General features: G+C 44.2%; 1 long non-coding RNA gene across 1 annotated transcript in view; it reads left to right on the top strand.

The window, feature by feature from the left end:
- Positions 1 to 20,521, top strand: part of LOC308474768 — a 29,049-nt gene extending 8,528 nt beyond the window's left edge. The window contains exons 2-3 of the long non-coding RNA XR_013984943.1: positions 14,577 to 14,645; positions 20,323 to 20,521. This is a non-coding gene — a long non-coding RNA (uncharacterized lncRNA). The remainder of the gene's footprint in view (positions 1 to 14,576; positions 14,646 to 20,322) is intronic.
- Positions 20,522 to 21,026: the final 505 nt, after the last annotated feature.

Raw genomic sequence — 21,026 nt, 5'->3', positions numbered from 1 at the left:
ATCTTTGCTTAGAAAAGCTCTGAAGAGCAGCTTATCTCCCTCAAATGCCAATGTTTGCTACAGTGCTCCTGCAGTGGGGTAAAATAACCACTGATGTTACCAAATAACATGAAATTGTCTGATAACCTCTCCCTTTTCCATTTGCTTTCCTGAGGACAAGCTGGGAAGAATTGAAATTTTTAATACTGATAAAGCTGTGACTGTATTTGCCTAACAGTATGTGCTCCTTAAGGAACGCAGGTTAAACCACAGAGCCTAGGACTTGCCAATCAGAAGGTCGGTGGTTCGAATCCCCGCGACGGGGTGAGCTCCCATTGCTCAGTCCCTGCTCCTTCCAACCTAGCACGTCGAAAGTACGTCAAAGTGCAACTAGATAAATAGGTACCACTCCGGCAGGAAGGTAAACGGTGTTTCCATATGCTGCTCTGGTTCGCCAGAAGCGTCTTAGTCATGCTGGCTACATGACCCAGAAGCTGTATGCCAGCTCCCTCGGCCAGTAAAGCAAGATGAGCGCCGCAACCCCAGAGTCAGCCACAACTGGACCTAATCATCAGGGGTCCCCTTTACCCTTTACCTTATGTGCTCCTTAAGTGGATACAGGGATACAGTGGTACCTCAGGTTAAGAACTTAATTCGTTCCGGCGGTCCGTTCTTAACCTGAAACCATTCTTAACATGAGGCGCGCTTTTGCTAATGGGGCCTCCCGCTGCTGGCGCGTGACTTCCGCTCTCATCCCAGGGCAAAGTTTGCAACCAGGAACATCTACTTCCAGGTTGGCAGAGCTTGTTACCCGAAGCGTTCATAAGGAGGACAGTATGTAACCTGAGGTTCCACTGTACAATACAACTGAGGTAATGAATGCAACATCACTGAGACAAGCAATGGTCCCTCTGTACTGCACAAATGCACAAACTATCAACCAGCTGTAAAATTCCACGTTTCTAGATGCTAGTTATTTGGAATTTATTACAGAGATGCCTTGCTACACACATGGCAGGATAGCAGCATCCTGAGGTTTTCTGCAGCCTCTCTGGCTGGCCAGACAGTTATCTCCTATTAGCCTATAAATTTAAAGGGTCGTTTCCTAAAGCTGGAATAGGCAAGGGCTATACTGAAGGGGTGTTCTCTGAGCTGGAGAAGTCAAGCCAAGTCCCAACCTATTGTGCTCCTGCCAAAGAAAGAAAGCAGAAATAAGCTTCTTCACCAGATCTTAGGAATCTGACATCCGGATATGGGAGGAGGTGGTTTGCAAGGAATCTTGGACATAAGCCATTGAGAACTTTAGATGGAACCACCAACATGCTGAATCATCAGCAACCTGGAATCCCAAAGTCATGCAAGGTGCCTAGTGTGTTGCTCTTCACCCAAACATGGGACTGTTCAGATCACATTGGCTATTACATCAAGCCATGCACGTATGAACAAATAACAAGTGTGCAAACTCCCCAACCATACAATCATGGAATCATAGAGTTGTTGAGTGGGAAGAGACCATGTGAGTCATCCAGTGCAAGAACCTTTTGCCCGATGTGGGGCTCGAACCCACAACCCTGAAATTAAGAGTCTTATGCTCTAATGACAGAGCTATTTCAGTCAAGAGAGGGCCGATGGTTCAATGGTAAAGCACGTTTTTCATGCAGAATGTCCCAGGTTCTGTTCTCAGGGTCTCCAGTCAAAATGAGCCACAATGACTGTGTAACCACCTCCACTGTCGGAGGCAGGATGGCTGTGAGCATCAGTCCTTGCTGCTGCGAATCACATGTGGGAGGAGTGCTGGTACATTCAGGTCCTGACTGCAAGGCCAGGGATGTTGGGAACTTAAGCCACATTCACACCATACATTTAATTCGACATGGTACCACTTTAAACGTTCAAGGCTTCCCCCAAAGAATTCTGGGAACTGTAGATGGCTAAGGGTAATGAGAGTTGTGATAGGGACGCGGGTGGTGCTGTGGTCTAAACCACTGAGCCTAGGGCTTGCCGATCAGAAGCTCTGCAGTTCGAATCCCCGCACCGGGGTGAGCTCCCGTTGTTCGGTCCCAGCTCTTGCCAACCTAGCAGTTCGAAAGCATGTCAAAGTGCAAGTAGATAAATAGGTACTGCTCTGGCGGGTGTTGGAAATACGCCTGGGAAGGCCACCACCTTCCCAAGACACCTGGGCGTCTCTCCGGTGGTCACCCTCTGGCTGTAAATCTTCCTCAGTCCAGAGAGACTGGTGATAAGCGACCCCCTCCCTCCTGAGAGGAGCACGCTCGTCTTCTGGCATCTCGTTGCAGAAGAAAGAGACAATCGTAGTTCTAAAACTACTTTATTTCAGTCTATATACAAATAATCCATCAGCATGTCTGTGCTCTCTGAGCAGCAGTACAGAACAGTAGTTCACACAGAAGTGAAAGTTACTTCTCCAGCAGTACTCCAGCAGTACTGAAACTTCCTGTCTCACGCTCTCAGACACTCACATGATATAAACAATATAGTGCTACTACATAACCGGGAAGCTGTCTACAAACAAACGCCGGCTCCCTCGGCCTGTAGAGCGAGATGAGTGCGCAACCCCAGAGTCGTCCACGTCTGGACCTAATGGCCAGGGGTTGTTGTTGTTTAGTCGTTTAGTCATGTCCGACTCTTCGTGACCCCATGGACCAAAGCACGCCAGGCCCTCCTGTCTTCCACTGCCTCCCCCAGTTTGGTCAAACTCATGCCGGTAGCTTTGAGAACACTGTCCAACCATCTCGTCCTCTGTCGTCCCCTTCTCCTTGTGCCTTCAATCTTTCCCAGCATCAGGGTCTTTTCCAAGGAGTCTTCTCTTCTCATGAGGTGTCCAAAGTATTGGAGTCTCAGCTTCAGGATCTGTCCTTCCAGTGAGCACTCAGAGCTGATTTCCTTCAGAATGGAGAGGTTTGATCTTCTTGCAGTCCATGGGACTCTCAAGAGTCTCCCCCAGCACCATAATTCAAAAGCATCAATTCTTCAGCGATCAGTCTTCTTTATGGTCCAGCTCTCACTTCCATACATCACTACTGGGAAAACCTTTACCTTTAATGAGAGTTGTGAGGGGGTCCCTATTCCTTGAATCATAGAATCATGGAGTTGGAAGGGACCCTGAGGACCACCTATTCCTACCCCCTGTGATACAGGAATATGCAGCTTTCCCTTATGGGGATCGAACCTGCAACCTTGGCATTATCAGCACCAGGCTCTAACCGACTGAGCTACTGTTCCCAAAGCTCCCCGGGAAGAGGGATTGATTGTAAAACCACTCTGGAAATTGTAGCTCTGTGGACTGGGATCTCCTCACTGACAAACTACAGCTCCCAGAATTCCTTGGGAGAAGCCATGACTGTTCAGAGTGGTCAGAATGCTTTGAATGCATTGTGTTAATGTGACCTTAGCCTTGCTAACTGGGAGCTTTGGGTCCATCTGAGCTTCTTTTAATTGGTTGACTGGTTTACTTTTATGGGTCTGTAAGCAGTTTTGAATATTCATGGTAATAGAAAGTGGGGTGTAAATCAAAATAGGAATAATTCAGATTTGGTTTTTTAAAACAATGGCACTTCTTTGGGGGAAGCATTTCCCACCGACATTTTACTGGACGTGTTGAAAGTATTGATCTTATCTCTGGATTCCCAACACTAAGAAGAATTTACCCCAATGTGTCTTAAATCCATCAAGTGCTCATGGCATTAATCAGTCCACTATTGCCTGTCAAATGCCTGCTCAGTGGTATTTGCTGCCCTTTTTGTCATTCGGCTCACAACCACCTTTCAGAGTGAGCTCAGTACAAATGATAGCAGCTAAAATATCCGACCAACAGCCCTTCCCCCACACCTTCTGTAGATCACCCTGTCTCAGAGACTCTTTTCTTTTTTTTTAAGCGATCTAGTCTTGAATTTTAAGATGTCCAAGAGAATTAATCACGAGCTATTAAGACCAGGAGGCATTTGTTAAAGGCCTTGGAAGTGGATGCACAGTTACCTCAGGCTGATATTTTACTCAGTGAAGGCTTGATAATTATCCCATTCACCTACACACAATAGCCCTGAGATCATTAATATTCCTTTTTACAAACCGGGGGTGTTAAGGGAGTGAGACTTGCCTAAGGACACCCAGGGAAATTATGCAAAAGTGAAGATAGGATTGTTCAGTCTAAGAGATGGTTCTCAAGGGATTATGTGTGTGCGTGCGTGCACATGTGTGTGTGCGTACACACACACACATGTTAAACAATTTGGGGTATATAAATACATCATATTCCCTTCCACCATTCATTCATCGCATACAGCACTGATTCCCTGCTGCTGCAGTTTGTCTTCCACCCAAAACTACTAGTACATTGTTCTTCTTGCTGCTAGATGTGGAGAAAACACATAATTTACACAGTTATCTAGTGATGCAATTAACTGCATAATCAATTATTTGGGCAAATTACGTGTCTCATTCACATTATGCTATTCCACCTCATTCAGAAGAAACGCAAAGCAAATTGGGAGGGGTGTAGTCCATTTCTTATCAATTGCAAGCTGAAAGCAACGACAGCGGACACCGATTCCTGGATTCATTTCTGCACCAGACATGGTTTGATTTCCATTCTGCCACACCCCTCACTGCCCCTGCCCTGAGCATCTAGGTCTGGTGGGAATGTGTACTTGGATTCTAACCAGGGCTCTATCTTGGCTGGGTAGAGGGGGGGGTGATTGCATGTCGAATCTAGCCTTCTGTACATTTTTTGCTCCTCCCACTTTAACCTCTGGACCTGCCCATGACAGCAAACTGGTCTACAGAACAGAAGGGAATGTGGCCTCCAGGCTGAATACAGTGTTAGAATTCCTGTTCCATGATTGCAGTCATGGGATTTCTGTCTTTCACATGACGGTATATGTTTTGACTCCACAAAGTGGGAAGTGACGGAGACAGGATGTTTGTGTTACTGTGTTCTGTGAAGTGAGACTATTGTCCTTTGTTTTTTCTCTTTGCTGTCTGATCCTAGAGAGAGAGGGAGCCATGTTGCAGTGCTCCGTGTGTGTTTCTATGTAAATAAAGTAGATTAGCCAAAATGCTGAGTTGCTGAGGTCTGTTACGCAAGCTGCGAAGACTCTGCAGATCCCTAAGTGTGCCGGTGTCTGTTGGCATCGGTCGCTGTGATGTTCGGGCAGAAGAAAGCTTTTGAAGCTTCCGAACAAATGACCAGGAGGGAGAGAACATGCCAGTCGGGCATGTGTCTTTGCCAGGGTCCTACTCGAGAGTAGGACGAGCTCCTGACATACAGATCCTCCATCTCTCTCCTAAATGCTTGAGCTGCAGGCGAGCAAGATTTAGGTGGAGAAACGAAGCTTTCGCAAGATCTGGATTGTATGGAAGGAGACAGAATAAGTGTGAGATTGCAATTAGCTTATTAATTGGCTCAGAAACACTGAAGTCAGGTACTGCTGGTTTAAATTGGAAAGGTAGGATTGTGTGCTATAACCAGGCACAGGGAATTAATTGTGGATGGCCTCTTTCAGTACAGACCAGCCTCCAGACTTCCCCATCCCTCTCTTCCCTTGGAACGCAAGAAACCATGTGCCGGCCTCTGTTGGGAAACACACCAGGATGCTCTATAGAGCCCTGCCCACGGAAGCTGTTAGGTAAAGCTGCTCCACAATGAACTTGACGTTTGACCCGGACGTTCTGAATTAAAACCTGAAAATTGCAGGCTATCTTCCCTTGTGCACTGCAATGAACATAAGGAACATCCCAAAATATCCTATTAAAAAATCCTATCAAGAATTGCTCTCTGAGAGCTTCTGATCATTTTGAACGCAGAGATGTTCATTAGTCTGAGATACATCTCATTAGGCATACGGGTGCTTTTAGCAAAATAATAGACAGAAACCTGCTGCTTTCTCCCAAGCTGGATTTTCGGGGGCTTTCAATGGGCCTGTCACAGCTATAGTGTAGACATAGCATGCAATTTTCAGCTTTTTATTCTAAATGTGCAGGTTGGGCTAATGACGCTGGACTATTATGTGTAGCCTGAGTGTGGTATTCAAGGTTCAATTCCAGCCACAAAGGTCAAATCTATATTTATCTGGGTCTGTAAATGCAAGGTGTATTCATAGCATTATATTTCATGCCCACTTCCCCCTTTATATATGTGTGTGTGTGTGCATGAGCGTTCGTTGAAGCATAGGCTGCAATTGAACCTTAGTGCTCAACCATCTATTTTATTTTATTTTTTATATTAGTTTCATGTGAGTTTATGTTATACAGCTGGCTATCAGAACTTCCTGCTGGCTTAAGTTCTGTGTTCAAGCAATTATTCCTGCCAGGGATTCAGTAAGTACCAAACAGAAAAAAAGAAAAAGTGTTAACACAATTCCTCAGGGTCTGTTTTTTTTCTGGATACTGGGACATGAAGCTGGCTCCTCAGATCTATTTTCTCAGCCTGCCCCCAAGCAACAGATTTCACAGAAACATTATCTGCCTCTTCAAACTCTGTATGGCTGCTGTTTGCACTTCCCTTGATTCAATGCTATCAATTACTTGCTTGTAGCCGAAGCCTTGGGAAAAAACTGCCTGTGTACAAATGGTGCAACCTGTCCTCATAGGGAAGTCACTCCATACCCCTGATCGTTTTGGTTGTAGAACAGAGATAGCAGTAGAGTTGGAAGGGACCCAAGGGTCATCTAGTCCAACCCCCAGTGATGCAGGAATCTCAGCTAAAGCATCCATGACAGATGGCCATCCACTCTCTGCTTAGAAACCTCCAAGGAAGGAGAGTCCACCACCTCCCGAGGGAGACCATTCTAATGTCGAACAGCTCTTAGTGTCAGAATTTTTTCCTTATGCTTAGTCAGAATCTCCTTTCTTGTAACTTGAAGCCATTGTTTCGAGTCCTACCCTCCAGAGCAGCAGAAAACAAGCTTGTTCCATCTTCCATGTGACAGCCCTCGAGATCTTTGAAGATGGATATCATATCTCCTGAGAAGAGAAGACTCCCTGGAAAAGACCTTGTCCAACCATCTCGTCCTCTGTTGTCCCCTTCTCCTTGTGCCCTCAATCTTTCCCAGCATCAGGGTCTTTTCCAGGGAGTCTTCTCTTCTCATGAGGTGGCCAAAGTACTGGAGCCTCAGCTTCAGGATCTGTCCTTCCAGTGAGCACTCAGGGCTTATTTCCTTCAGAATGGAGAGGTTTGATCTTCTTGCAGTCCATGGGACTCTCAAGAGTCTCTTCCAGCACCAGAATTCAAAAGCGATCAATTCTTCGGCGATCAGCCTTCTTTATGGTCCAGCTTTCACTTCCATACATCACTACTGGGTAAACCATACCTTTAACTATACAGACCTTCGTCGGCAAGGTGTTGTCTCTGCTTTTTAAGATGCTATCTAGGTTTGTCCACATATGTGTAGAACATTTAATTATTTCATAATCAATCTCGGATTGAATTACGCCAAATTAAAGTTTGCTGGATCAAAGTAAGGGCTGGTTAGATTTTTGAAAATTCTCAACATACAATATACAACTTCCTAATGGACTAACGTTGAGTTTAAGAGGCAGCACTAATCTATAGTAAGTGTTCACACACAAGATGAGCAAGGCTTCCAAAACAAAGTCAGACAATTAACACTATAAAGGAGAACCAAATTTAGACTATTCAATTATACTCCTAATGGAAAAGTTAGTACAATCACTCTTTGAGTTTCTGGTAACACAAAAGCTGTCATGCACCTCTAAATTCATTACATCTCAGTACATCAATCATTGGGCAGGACGCTTATACTTATAATAATATAATAATAATAATAATTTATTATTTATACCCCGCCCATCTGGCTGGGTTTCCCCAGCCACTCTGGGCGGCTTCCAAAAGAATATTAAAATACTATGATACATCAAACATTAAAAGCTTCCCTAAACAGGGCTGCCTTCAGATGTCTTCTAAAAGTCTGGTAGTTGTTGTTCTCTTTGACATCTGGTGGGAGGGCGTTCCACAGGGAGGGCGCCACTACCGAGAAGGCCCTCTGCCTGGTTCCCTGTAACTTGGCTTCTCGCAGTGAGGGAACCGCCAGAAGGCCCTCGGTGCTGGACCTCAGTGTCCGGGTAGAACGATGGGGGTGGAGACGCTCCTTCAGGTATACTGGACCGAGGCCGTTTAGGGCTTTAAAGGTCAGCACCAACACTTTGAATTGTGCTCGGAAACGTACTGGGAGCCAATGTAGGTCTTTCAAGACCGGTGTTATATGGTCTCGGCAGCCGTTCCCAGTCACCAGTCTGGCTGCTGCATTCTGGATTAGTTGTAGTTTCCGGGTCACCTTCAAAGGTAGCCCCACGTAGAGCGCATTGCAGTAGTCCAAGCGGGAGATAACCAGAGCATGCACCACTCTGGCGAGGCAGTCCGCGGGCAGATAGGGTCTCAACCTACGTACCAGATGGAGCTGGTACACAGCTGCCCTGGACACGGATTTAACCTGTGCCTCCATGGACAGCTGTGAGTCCAAAATGACTCCCAGGCTGCGCACCTGGTCCTTCAGGGGCACGGTTACCCCATTCAGGACCAGGGAATCCCCCACACCTGCCCGCCTCCTGTCCCCCAGAAACAGTACTTCTGTCTTGTCAGGATTCAACCTCAATCTGTTTGCCGCCATCCATCCTCCAACCGCCTCCAGACACTCACACAGGACCTTCACCGCCTTCACTGGTTCTGATTTAAAGGAGAGGTAGAGCTGGGTGTCATCTGCATACTGATGAACACCCAGTCCAAACCCCCTGATGATCTCTCCCAGCGGCTTCATATAGATATTAAAAAGCATGGGGGAGAGGACAGAACCCTGAGGCACCCCACAAGTGAGAGCCCAAGGGTCTGAACACTCATCCCCCACCACCACTTTCTGAACACGGCCCAGGAGGCTGTGAAGCTCCTGTGATCCTGGAAGTATAAACACCCACTGTTTATTATGCAATGGTCTGAAGACCTTAATGACCTGGAACACATTTATTATAAACATCAACTTATCTTGGGTAGGTATTCAAACATTTGGATGGCATATATTGAGCGATATGTGTAAATCAAGATGGCTGTATTGATGGTTACTGCATTGTTAATGTGAGCTGATTGGGGGTGTTTTTCTTTTTTTTACTCTCTCTTCTCTTCTTTTTTTTTTTCTTCTCTCTTTTTTTTCTTTAATAAAATTTCAGTTTAAAAATTGATTTTAAAAAACCCCAGAATAAGTGTCTGTCTGTCTGTCTGTCTATCTATCTATCTATCTATCTATCTATCTATCTATCTATATCTGTCTCTCTATCTAGCTAGCTAGCTAGCTATTGATCTGAATGCATGAATAAATGTATAGCATTGTCCATAATACAGAATACAGTTTATGGAATACTGATTAAATGCAAATCATGCAAAAATTCAGCCTATGAAATAGCAGGATACTGACTTGGCGCTTGTGGAGAGTAGAAAGAGATCTAATTCCATATTCCTTTCCAGTGAAGAACTGCACAAAATTCAAGATAAGCCACTTGGGCTGTCAATCTAGAGCAAGTCACAGAAGATGGTAATAAAGTAAACCACCCAAGAGAAGCCAAGGAACAAGTGCTTTGCCTTGATTTGTGCTCTTTTGATCCCCTCCCTGTGTGTTGCTCACTCTTCTATTGATCTTCCGTTGGTTATTTCCACACTTTCATCTCCTCTTTTCCACAGCGCCCACAGGGAAGGGATATATTTGACATCACCAAGATTGCCTTCACCTTCGACAGCCTCTGAGCTCAGAACCAACATCTGCAGGTGAAGAGATTGCCTGAGGTCAGGAGCAAACTAACTGGATCCACCTGGAGCCACTGTTTTTGTTTTGTTTTCAATGGCACTGGGATCGCATCTCCCTTGCAAGCGACCTCAGTCTGCCCCAGGCCTTTCATTCCATTGGAGTTGAATGCTGCAGAGAAAATGAAGAGAGAAAGAAAAGGCGTGCTTGAAAATACTAGAGCCGGGGTTGCCAAACGAAATGAACTGGCCACAGATACAGATATAAAAAGAGAGAGAGAAGTATTTTTTCACTCGAAGAATAACTTACTGGAATTCTTTGTCATTCATTCTTTTTCCAAGTTGCTCAGATCAGATACATAAGAAGAGTCCAGCTGGATCCGGCCAATGGCTCGACTAGTCCAGCATTCGGTTCTCACAGTGGCCAGTGGGAAACCTGCAAGAATACGAACAGGGTTCATCTCATTGTATTCTGTGAAAGAAGCTAAGAAGAGAGATAACATTGCCTGAATCTTTGGGGTCACCAGTGTGGGACGTATGTATACAATGCTGCCCTTGAGGTCTTTACCTGGTTCCCAGAAAGCCTCTGAGCCCCTCATCCAACTACTGCTTCCTTGGTCACAAGGTGGTGAGGGTGGTTACCTTCCCCCCCCCTTGCGAAGTACATAGTGCTGAAGGAGGAAGTTGGAGGAGTGGCTCTTTCCCCACTTCCTCTTTCAACTCTATGTACTTTCATCTCTATGTACTTTCCAAAACTTAGGTTGTGTTTACTGGATTTTTTAAATATCATTTTTTATTTGATTTTACAAATGTAAGGATACAACAAAACCAAATAAATATCTGTATTTAGAGATTTGTCAGACTCTCCAGACTTCCCACCATCACCTCCCTGGTCATATTGTCAACATTTTCAACTGCATATTATTCCATCATCCATATTTTATATCTCCACATATTGTCCATAGTGTTTGATATATTACAAGTGTTATTAAAACCATGCTAATGCTTTCATCTGATTACAGTGGTCTCCTACATAAATTATACATTTCCCCCATTCTTTCTTGAAGTTTGGTCTTCTTGGTTCCTGAGCTTTCTGGTTAGTTTTGCCATTTTGGCGTAGTCCAATAGCTTAGTTTGCCATTCTTCTCTGGTGGTGTTTCCTGGATTTTAAAGTGACATGTGCACATAATTGTTTCCTGTCTTCCTGTTTCTCTGGGTCAGCAGGGCTGATCTGGGAGACTGGGAAATAGTGAGCAGAGGGGTGGCACCTAATAGTAATCTCTCAAAAATCCACATGTGCTCATGGGCCTAAGAAGTCTGGTGCACGTGAGAAGTTTCATATCTTGTCAAAAAACAACAACTGTGAACTGGAAGTCCTTAAATATCCTGGACCAAAGTTAAGGACCTTGTACAGTGGTACCTCTGGTTGCGAACGGGATCCGTTCCGGAGGCCCGTTCACAACATGAAAAGAGCGCAACCCACAGTGGCGCATCTGCGCACAGCGGGTTGCGATTCACTGCTTCTGCGCATGCGCATGACGTCATTTTGAGCTTCTGAGCTTGCGTGAGTGGCGAAACCCTTTCCAGTACTTCCGGGTCGCCGCAGGACGTAACCTGAAAGAACGTAACATGAAGCAAACATAACATGAGGTATGACTGTAATTTAATACAAGAACCTGGCCCCCGTAAACATATTAGTGTATCGGATTATTGGCCATAAACACAGAAGGGCTGGACATCAGTTATATGGGAGAGTTAAGAGTTATAAACTCAAGCTGTCAGTATTTATTCTTTCTCCATCCCCCCACCTTGCTGCCCCCACTCTCCAACGATACATAAATACTGAAGACTATTTCCGACAGGGGCAAATTTCACACATCATTGGGAACAATAATAAGTGTATTCTAGATAAGGAGCACTTGGTGTACTAATGCGCTTTAATGCACTGCAAAATGTAAGCTGATAAGTGGATCAACTAGATAATTGCAGCAAGTCTGCATCAACACCAGTCTTTATTACATATACACATGTCTAGTGAGAGTGTCAGTTCCTAAATGTTCTAATAACTAGGTTTAATCTTCTTTTGACACACACACCCCCAAAGTTCCACGGCATTTCCTCTCTCAAACAACATTTCCAAGAGAATCTGCTCTGAAACATATCAAGGCTAATGGCTGCCTCCTTTTCTCCAGTTTTGCAGGGCTGGATTCCATCAGATATATTCCTCCAATATTTAATCCTGCCTTGCTTCCATCATGGAACTCAGAGTAGCATACATATGGATAAAATTGCCAGATATATATGGACTACGTGTGAAGCTCTCAAGTTTCAGCCTGGCAACAGCCTGTTGTAAATTATTGCATGGAATTTCAGGGAGTAGATCTGCTTTACTTTGCTTTCTCCTCCCCTCTCCCAATTAACCTCCATCTCCAGGGCTCTGGGGTTTGAGGGACCACAGAGGAAAAACTACCGGCGACCACCACCCATCACATAACCAGTGGCTGCTCCTAGGTCTCAGGTTTGGACCCTGAAATCTCAGAGTCTAGGATACTTCTGATCTGACAATCTTATTCCTTGATGGTCTGTTTCCAGGAACTGATGAGACCCAGATCTGCTTGGTTACACCAAGGTGGTGGTTTCATGTGCCTTCAGACCATCCTTGGATCCAATTATTAGAAATGGCCGCCACTGAAAATGTCTTTAAATTACTCATGCTTCTGTGTTTTAGCATGGACTGAATTATTGCCCAATTTTAAAATAACTTCCTTTTTAAAAATGTCCAAGTCAAAATTCCTTTGAATTGTGTCTCAGATGACAACACTGGAAGACTCAGAGACAGATGAGGAGGACTTGAGAACAGAGGGCAGGGAAGGGAAGGAATATAATGAGAAAAGGAGACAGCTACAACAACCATCTTCACCAACCAGCCTGATCAAGGATCAGGGATGATGGGAATTGGAGCCTGACAACAGATGAAGTGCACCACCCTGGCTACTGAGGCAAGCAAACATTGAAGGGTGGGAAAGAAAAGCACAGAACCTTTCTGCATACTCTGAAGTTGCCATCAAACAGACAAGTGCCAGATCAGTGAAGATGTCAGAGGAAAAACTCAGGCTCTGTATGATCAGAGAAGAAGAACCATGTGCATCAGAAAGAACAAAACAAAGCCAGAGGACTGTCCAGAGGGACCATAGAGCAAGTTCTCTCCATCAGCAACCTACATAGTCTCACAGTGGGGATGAGATAATGATACAAATTGACATCAGCCTCCAGGCTTTTCAACTTCTTCCACAACAGTTTTTTAGCCATTGGCTCTTATTGGATTTATTTAGATGTTGGATAACCAACCTAACATCACAACAATTTGGAGAGGGATCTACAGGAGGAAAACACTAGCTTGGAGGTTATAGTTCAGAAAACCATTACAGGAATGCAAAATAGTTTACGTTCACATCCATGCTTCCCACCCACCCTTACGGTGACTTTTCAGCGACCTTGGCATTCAGGGTATCTTCTTAGCTGGTGTTGCTTGAAACGTGAGATGGATGGATCAGTCTAAAGCATAAGACGAACCCTGCTGGATCAGACCAAAGACTCATCTCCCCTTCCCCACACAGTCTCATGCCCCCCCCCCATTTAAGAAACTTATAGACATTATGTTTTGCTTTTAGGAGACACTTGCCTGCAGCATTTTGATCACTGAACATGCACAATGGGATCGGGGAGGAGTAGGGAGTAGGGAATGCATGGACAAATGGAATGGAAAGAAACCTGTACAAGAGCACTTGATATTATGACGTTTTGTTACAGAGCCTACCTGATGTTTTTTGCATCTGGAGTATGTATACTTGTTGTTGTTGTTTAGTCGTGTCCAACTTTTTGTGACCCCATGGACCAGAGCACGCCAGGCACTCCTGTCTCCACTGCCTCCCACAGTTGGGTCAAACTCATGCTGGTAGCTTCGAGAACACTTTCCAACCATCTCATTCTCTGTCACCCCTTCTCCTTGTGCCCTCCATCTTTCCCAACATCAGGGTCTTTTCCAGGGAGTCTTCTCTTCTCATGAGGTGACCAAAGTATTGGAGCCTCAGCTTCAGGATCTGTCCTTCCAGTGAACACTCAGGGCTGATTTCCTTCAGAATGGATAGGTTTGATCTTCTTGCAGTCCATGGGACTCTCAAGAGTCTCCTCCAGCACCATAATTCAAAAGCATCAATTCTTTGGCGATCAGCCTTCTTTATGGGCCAGCTCTCACTTCCATACATCACTACTGGGAAAACCATAGTTTTAACTATACGGACCTTTGTTGGCAAGGTGATGTCTCTGCTTTTTAAGATGCTGTCTAGGTTTGTCATCGCTTTTCTCCCAAGAGAATGTATACACTGGGTGTCAATTAGCTACCAGCACATAAACGGATGCCTTAAGCATGGCACAAAACTATATAAAAATACTTTTGTAGTAATACTTATATTAATACTTGTATTAATACTTATAAAACAATGCTGCTGCACCTTATCAGGAGGTTCATAATCACCACATAAGAATCCAGCCTTCAATGATGTGTTACCTCTCCTTTGGAATTCCCTTTCCTTAAATATTAGATAGTCTCTGTTGTCCTTTTGGTGCCTACAGAAGACCTTCCTCTTTCACAAGCCTTCTAAGTTGGGACCTTTCCCAGTTTGCATCTGCATTGGAAAGATGTTTTGATCATGTTATCTCTTGCTGCTTGCCTTCCCGGGCCCCTTTGGAAAGCAGGGTGGGATATAAATATATACTTATATTATAAATAAATAAAAAAACCAACAAAACCCTGTTGTTTTGTTTCCTCCTACAGTGGGAGATTTGTGACTCTTGTCAGTCCAGTTCAGAAGACATTCTGAAGGTCCCCTGAGAAGCAATGGTGGTAAGCAACTGTTTATGGGAACTTGTAAAAAAAATAGAGTTTCTTCCACGGCAAGTTTATTTCTTCTCCCAACAGTGGATTCTTTACCTTTCAGTCATCTGTCATCTCCCATTATGTCCCTTGCCTCTTGCAACAGACATGTTACAACCCAGATGCCAAAAGGTCTGCCGTCTCTCTTCTGAGCAACAACTGCTTTGCATAACAGATCCCTAAAGGCAGTAGCTGCTCTGAAAACAAATGTACCCCTAAAAAGCAATTCCTCACATAAGGAAAGGAAGCCCTAGAGGTATCCATAGCTAAAGAGGTCATTCGATGGTCAAAGATGCCATCTCAGGGCTGGTCGTTGAAAATGCACTCTGCTACATCATCATAAATCTGAGACCGGTTGGAATCATGAGTAAAAATTCAAGGGCAGGGATCCAAAGTGGTGTTTTTAGTCTTGACTGAGGATATTCGGAATGGTCAGTGAAAGAGCACGTGTCTTGCATGTAGGTTCAATTTCCAGGTATGGCTGGGAAGGAAAAGTCCCTTCTCTGGAACCCTGAAGAGTCCATGCCAGTCAATGTAGATGAAGGGTGTCTAACCTGTGGTCCTCCAGATTTTTGGGACACCATCTCCCATCAGTCTGGGACAGCATGGGCAACAATCAAGGACTATGGGAATAGCAGTCCAAGAATATCAAAGGAGGATACAGGTTAACCACCTCTGGTGTAGACAGCACTAAACTGGTTGGGCCAATGGTTTGACACAGTGGGATATGACTTCCTGGGTTCCTCCCAGGGGAATTTGAAATATTATTTATAATATAAAAGCTTTAACATAAAATTTTTAACTGTGTTGTATTTGTATACAGCAAAGAGAAGTTTAGAGTAATTAGGTATACTTTAATTTAGTTAATTATGTAATAGGTTTATGTTAGAAAATGAATATGGATGTTGAATTTGATGTTTGTAATTTTGAATTTGATGTTTGTAATTTTTCATTTTTTGGTTTCGGAAATAAAAAATATAATAATAATAATAGTAATAATAATAATAATAATAATAAAATAAAAAATAAAAACAACTTCCTGGGTTCCTCCCAATATCTCATCTTTAAATATATTTTTTCCATTTGTTCTGTTTTTCTGAGCTGACAACAGTATTACAAAATTCGTAGAAATGCAGAATCCGAAGAACAATTAAGTTCCAATCTGCACATTAGTTCAGGAGGGGCGGATTGGGTCAGTTTGTACTGAAAACTGAATTCCTCAAAGCATCTCTTACCCGGGGGGGGGGGGGATATGCACATTGTCATAACACCTTATGCCCAGAATTGCTCAACATCCCTATGAGTAAGTTTAGAATTTGGATGGAAGGCAAAGCAAGGTATACTCCCCTCCCCGACAATTAGCCTCCCCATACTGAAAGCTAATTTCTGTATAATGCTCATGGGAATTGGCACATCACTAAATATGCACCACATGATGAGTGAGAAGGGCCATTCCCTGTGTTTGTTTTCGCTTCTCTGGGCTGCTGAGCAACAAATGTCAGGAGTGACAGAATAGAAGATGGGTTATCCATCATTATGAAGGATGGAGAGCCAGAGGAGAGTGAGTGGCTGCTAAGTATTTGGGGAAGGTATGCTTTGATTGTTTCCAAATTAGAAGCAATCTGCTTCAGTTGGAAGAACTTGTGTTTTGAAGCTGGTTGGGTGTCAGATTCAGAGTGGGAAGACCTGGATCCTGTCAGGTTGGCTGCAGGTAAGCAGCTAGCTGAGCCCGGGAGCAGGGCAGAAATCCAAGCACGTATTTCGTTATATATTTAGGTACATAATTGTTTGGGCTGCTTTTCAGGGTTACCTGTCTCTGTAAGCAGTGTCCAAAACTAGTTCAGGACCAGTTGTGAAGAGACTGCTGTCACATAGTTTGCATCTGGATTTTTTAGAAAGTCAGTGTGGGGGAGGTGGTGAGCTGTATAGGGACCATCATAGGGCATTAAGCCTTTGCCCCCTGATCAGAATAAATTTAAAAATAGCTATGCACAGTGGATTATTTGAATTATGGGGCTGGAGGAGACTCTTGAGAGTCCCATGGACTGCAAGAAGATCAAACCTATCCATTCTTAAGGAAATCAGCCCTGAGTGCTCACTGGAAGGACAGATCATGAAGCTGAGGCTCCAGTACTTTGGCCACCTCATGAGAAGAGAAGACTCCCTGGAAAAGACCCTGATGTTGGGAAAGATGGAGGGCACAAGGAGAAGGGGACAACACAGGATGAGATGGCTGGATAGTGTTCTCGAAGCTACCAGCATGAGTTTGACCAAATTGCAGGAGGCAGTGGAAGACAGAAGTGCCTGGCGTGCTCGGGTCCATGGGGTTGCGAAGAGTTGGACACGACTAAACAACATTCACAGTGGAAGGAAAGCCCCCATTGACACTACAGCGGTACCTCGGGTTACAGATGCTTCAGGTTACAGACGCTTCAGGTTACAGACTCCGCCAACCCAGAAATAGTACCTTGGGTTAAGAACTTTGCTTCAGGATGAGAACAGAAATCGCACGACGGTGGTGCGGCAGCAGTGGGAGACCCCATTAGCTAAAGTGGTACTTCAAGTTAAGAACAGTTTCAGGTTAAGATCGGACCTCCAGAAGAAATTAAGTTCTTAACGTGAGGTACCACTGTAATGAGAGCTTTTTGTTATGACCCTGATGTCAGACTTTATCTTCTTCAACGAATGAGGCTGGAAATTCAGTGTGGGATGAGGAGTAGCCCCAAAAGTATCTCACCAGCTGGAAGAACTTCCACAATAAGAGCATACAGTGCCAGTACCCTTCCAGCCATAAGAAGTGCTCTTTTAAACTCAAGGAAGCAAACTCAGAAGCCCCAGTGCAACCAGAGTCCCCCCTACTCTTGTCAAAGTCAACAACTGCTGGTTTTAAGACAAAGACACTCCTCTCAGTGAAGGTAGATCTGGCCCCTGAGTTGCTGCCCCTGCTTAAGGCTCAGCCTGAGAATAACTGCTGCTGAAGCAACATCTGAGCTCTGCTCTTGTGAAATCTCTAGCCTCAACCCTGTAGGGAGCTGTCCATGGTACCCACACCTCACTTCTGCTGAGGGAAGCACTCACACTGGAACACTTTCCTCCCATCGTGAATTCACATTTTCATGTGACACTGTGTGATCAAAGGAACAACTTCCATCTTAATCTAAATGGTGTACTTTCTTAAGATTGTTTCATACCTCATCTATTGTTCTCTCCTTGCATCTCTCTCACTCTTTAAATCTGGGAGCCACAAAGATTTGTAAACTTCAACAACAGAAATGAAAAAAAAAAAGTTTACAAAGTGAAGGATGTTAAATATACGTGTATTTCCTTATCATGGGTTGTCAATGTCGTGACCAAGGTTGTGTTGGATTCCAGCTGCCACAAGCCCCACCCAGCACAGTCAATGGTCAGGGGTGATGGGAGTTGTAGTCTGAGAGACACCTGTAGGACCACAGAGTCTCAGTCTATGGTTAAGGAGCTGTGTGGCCAATCATTCAAATTGAGGAAGGGGAAGAGGAAATATTGTAGGGACATTTAGGTTTTAGTTTATTCCATGGAAGAAATAACGAGCAGGCACACAATGCAGGCTGTTTTATTCATATGCAATGAGGCCAAGCTTGGTGTTAGGAGTCTCCAAGAAAAATTAGGAGGTTGAACTACAGAAGTACAGTGGTACCTCGGGTTACATATGCTTCAGGTTACAGACTCCGCTAACCCAGAAACAGTGCTTCAGGTAAAAAACTTTGCTTCAGGATGAGAACAGAAATTGTGCTCCAGCGGCACAGCAGCAGCAGGAGGCCCCATTAGCTAAAGTGGTGCTTCAGGTTAAGAACAGTTTCAGGTTAAGTACAGACCTCCGGAACGAATTAAGTACTTAACCCGAGGTACCACTGTATCTGAAGGTGCCTGGTTCCCCATCCCCACTATATTGCAAAACTAATCAAATTGCACTGCTATCTATTGCTGTCACTGAAATACTTTGGGTTTACTGAAAAATATTTAAGTTTGATATCTGTTGTTCCTTGTTATTGCAATTTGCCAATGGGCTGGCACAGCCATGGGTGGGAGTTCTGCTGTCAATAAAGACTGAGCCTGCCCACTCCTCCTGCATATATAGGGCTGCATGCAAATAACAATAACAACAATAACAATAACAATAATTTATTATTCATTATTTATACCCCACCCATCTGGCTGGGTTTCCCCAGCCACTCTGGGTGGCTTCCAACCAAATATTAAAAACAATGCAGCGTCAGAAATTAAAAACTTCCCTAAATAGGGCCGCAAATTATTTGTGGTCATGTGTTCTGTTTTGACCACGATGGGAAGAGGTAGTTCTCACAATGGAAGCAGTCATTCCCCAATGCTGCTCTTCTCCTACATATTTAAATGAAACCTTCTGTTGCCTCCAGACGGAATGCTGACTCAGGGACCTGATCTTCGGTTGTCAGCACAGCATGTCCCGGCTCAAATTATTAGTCACCTTCAGGTCTTCATTTTAAAAATCGAGGTAAATAAAGCAGAAGGAAAGGAAAGCCTGAACAGAAAGCAATGAAATATAGCAGGCATTATTTTTATAGCGGGATTTTGTTGTGACTTGCTCCGTCAATAAATCAGAACTGAACAAGGCGTTTGGAGATTCACAGCCACTAATATGTTTTAAGAGGGCTCCAGTTATAAATATCAAAGATGAAAGGCCAGCAAAGGCCTCCATTTCTTTTTATAGGTTGTTCATGCTTTTGCCAATGCGCCCTTTCTGTGAGTCGTGACTCCTATTCCCTCATGTCTCCGCAGCAGAAAAGTGAAGGGTTTCAACTTGAGTCCTGAACTGAGCTAAGAGCCTAGAACAGGAGTGGAGAACCACCAGCCCAGGAGTCAGGTGTGTCCCCTGGAGCCTCCCTATCAAGCCTACAGCACCACAAAGAGTTGTGGTGTTGGAAGGGATCCCATGGAATCCTTTAGCTGTCATTCATGCATTGCAAACAGGGGGTTGGAGTAGATGACCTGATTCTATGAGTCCCACTTGTATGTTGTTGTTGTTTAGTCGTTTAGTTGTGTCCGACTCTTCGTGACCCCATGGACCAGAGCACTCCAGGCACTCCTCTCTTCCACTGCCTCCCGCAGTTTGGTCAAACTCATGTTGGTAGCTTCAAGAACACTGTCCAACCATCTCGTCCTCTGTTGTCCCCTTCTCCTTGCGCCCTCCATCTTTCCCAACATCAGGGTCTTTTCCAGGGAGTCATCTCTTCTCATGAGGTGACCAAAGTATTGGAGCCTCAGCTTCAGGATCTGTCCTTCCAGTGAGCACCCAGGGCTGATTTCCAACAGAATGGATACGTTTGATCTTCTTGCAGACTCTCAAGAGTCTCCTCCAGCACCATAATTCAAAAGCATCAATTCTTCAGCGATCAGCCTTCTTTATGGTCTAGCTCTCACTTCCATACATCACTACTGGGAAAACCATAGCTTTAACTATACGGACTTTTGTTGGCAAGGTGATGTCTCTGCTTTCTAAGATGCTGTCTAGGTTTGTATACCGGTATTTATTATTTAAAAGACATTTGATAAACTGATGAATTTAAAAAGTCTCATAGCCTTTTAGTAACAATTTGGAACTTCCTACAGTGAAATGTGTGCCTTCTAATTGCAGGCATGTGAGCCACAGGGCCAGAGAGCCTTTCACAACATGAAGTGCATATGACTTAAGATGGAGAAAGCAAAGAAGAAGGGTCAAAAGTATTCACAGTGATGGTTGAATTCTCTATGACTTTGTGTTTTTCTGTGGGTGCCTTTCTTTCTTGCAATCCCTCCAGAGGAGAAAACTGATGGTTGTTGTTGTTGTTGTTTCCCTTTACAGGAAAAAGTGATCCAGAGAGAATAATAAAGCACCTCTACTGCACTACTGTCAAATTTACATCAGCAAGAGGGATTCAAAGGGCTGCTGGAATGACTGGCACTTAATACACACAAAGCCAAAACCTTTTTCCCCTGTCCAGCCTAATAATTGCTCTGATTTCTTTCTGTCACAAATTGGCACACTCCCAACTGGCCATATGTTTCTCAAAGGACGGATTCAAAACAGAAGTGTATTGTGATTTGTGACAGAGGTAATGGCTTTCCCCCTCTTTCAAGCATCACGAAGCAGACACTTTTCAGCTTCTTCAAATGTCTTTGCTTCTTGAACAACAACTTGGTAAATGGATGAAAATATTGCCACTTCTGTCAGCCTCAGGCTGAGGCTACAAATATCCATGATTATTACTCATGAAGGGCACAACCAGACTTCCAATAATAATAATAACAATAATAATAATAATAATAATAATTTATTATTTATACCCCGCCCATCCGGGC

This window comes from Podarcis pityusensis, assembly GCF_964106645.2.
Source record: "Podarcis pityusensis genome assembly, chromosome: 3".
NCBI lineage: Eukaryota > Metazoa > Chordata > Lepidosauria > Squamata > Lacertidae > Podarcis > Podarcis pityusensis.
This window is presented reverse-complemented; position numbering and strand designations above follow the sequence as displayed.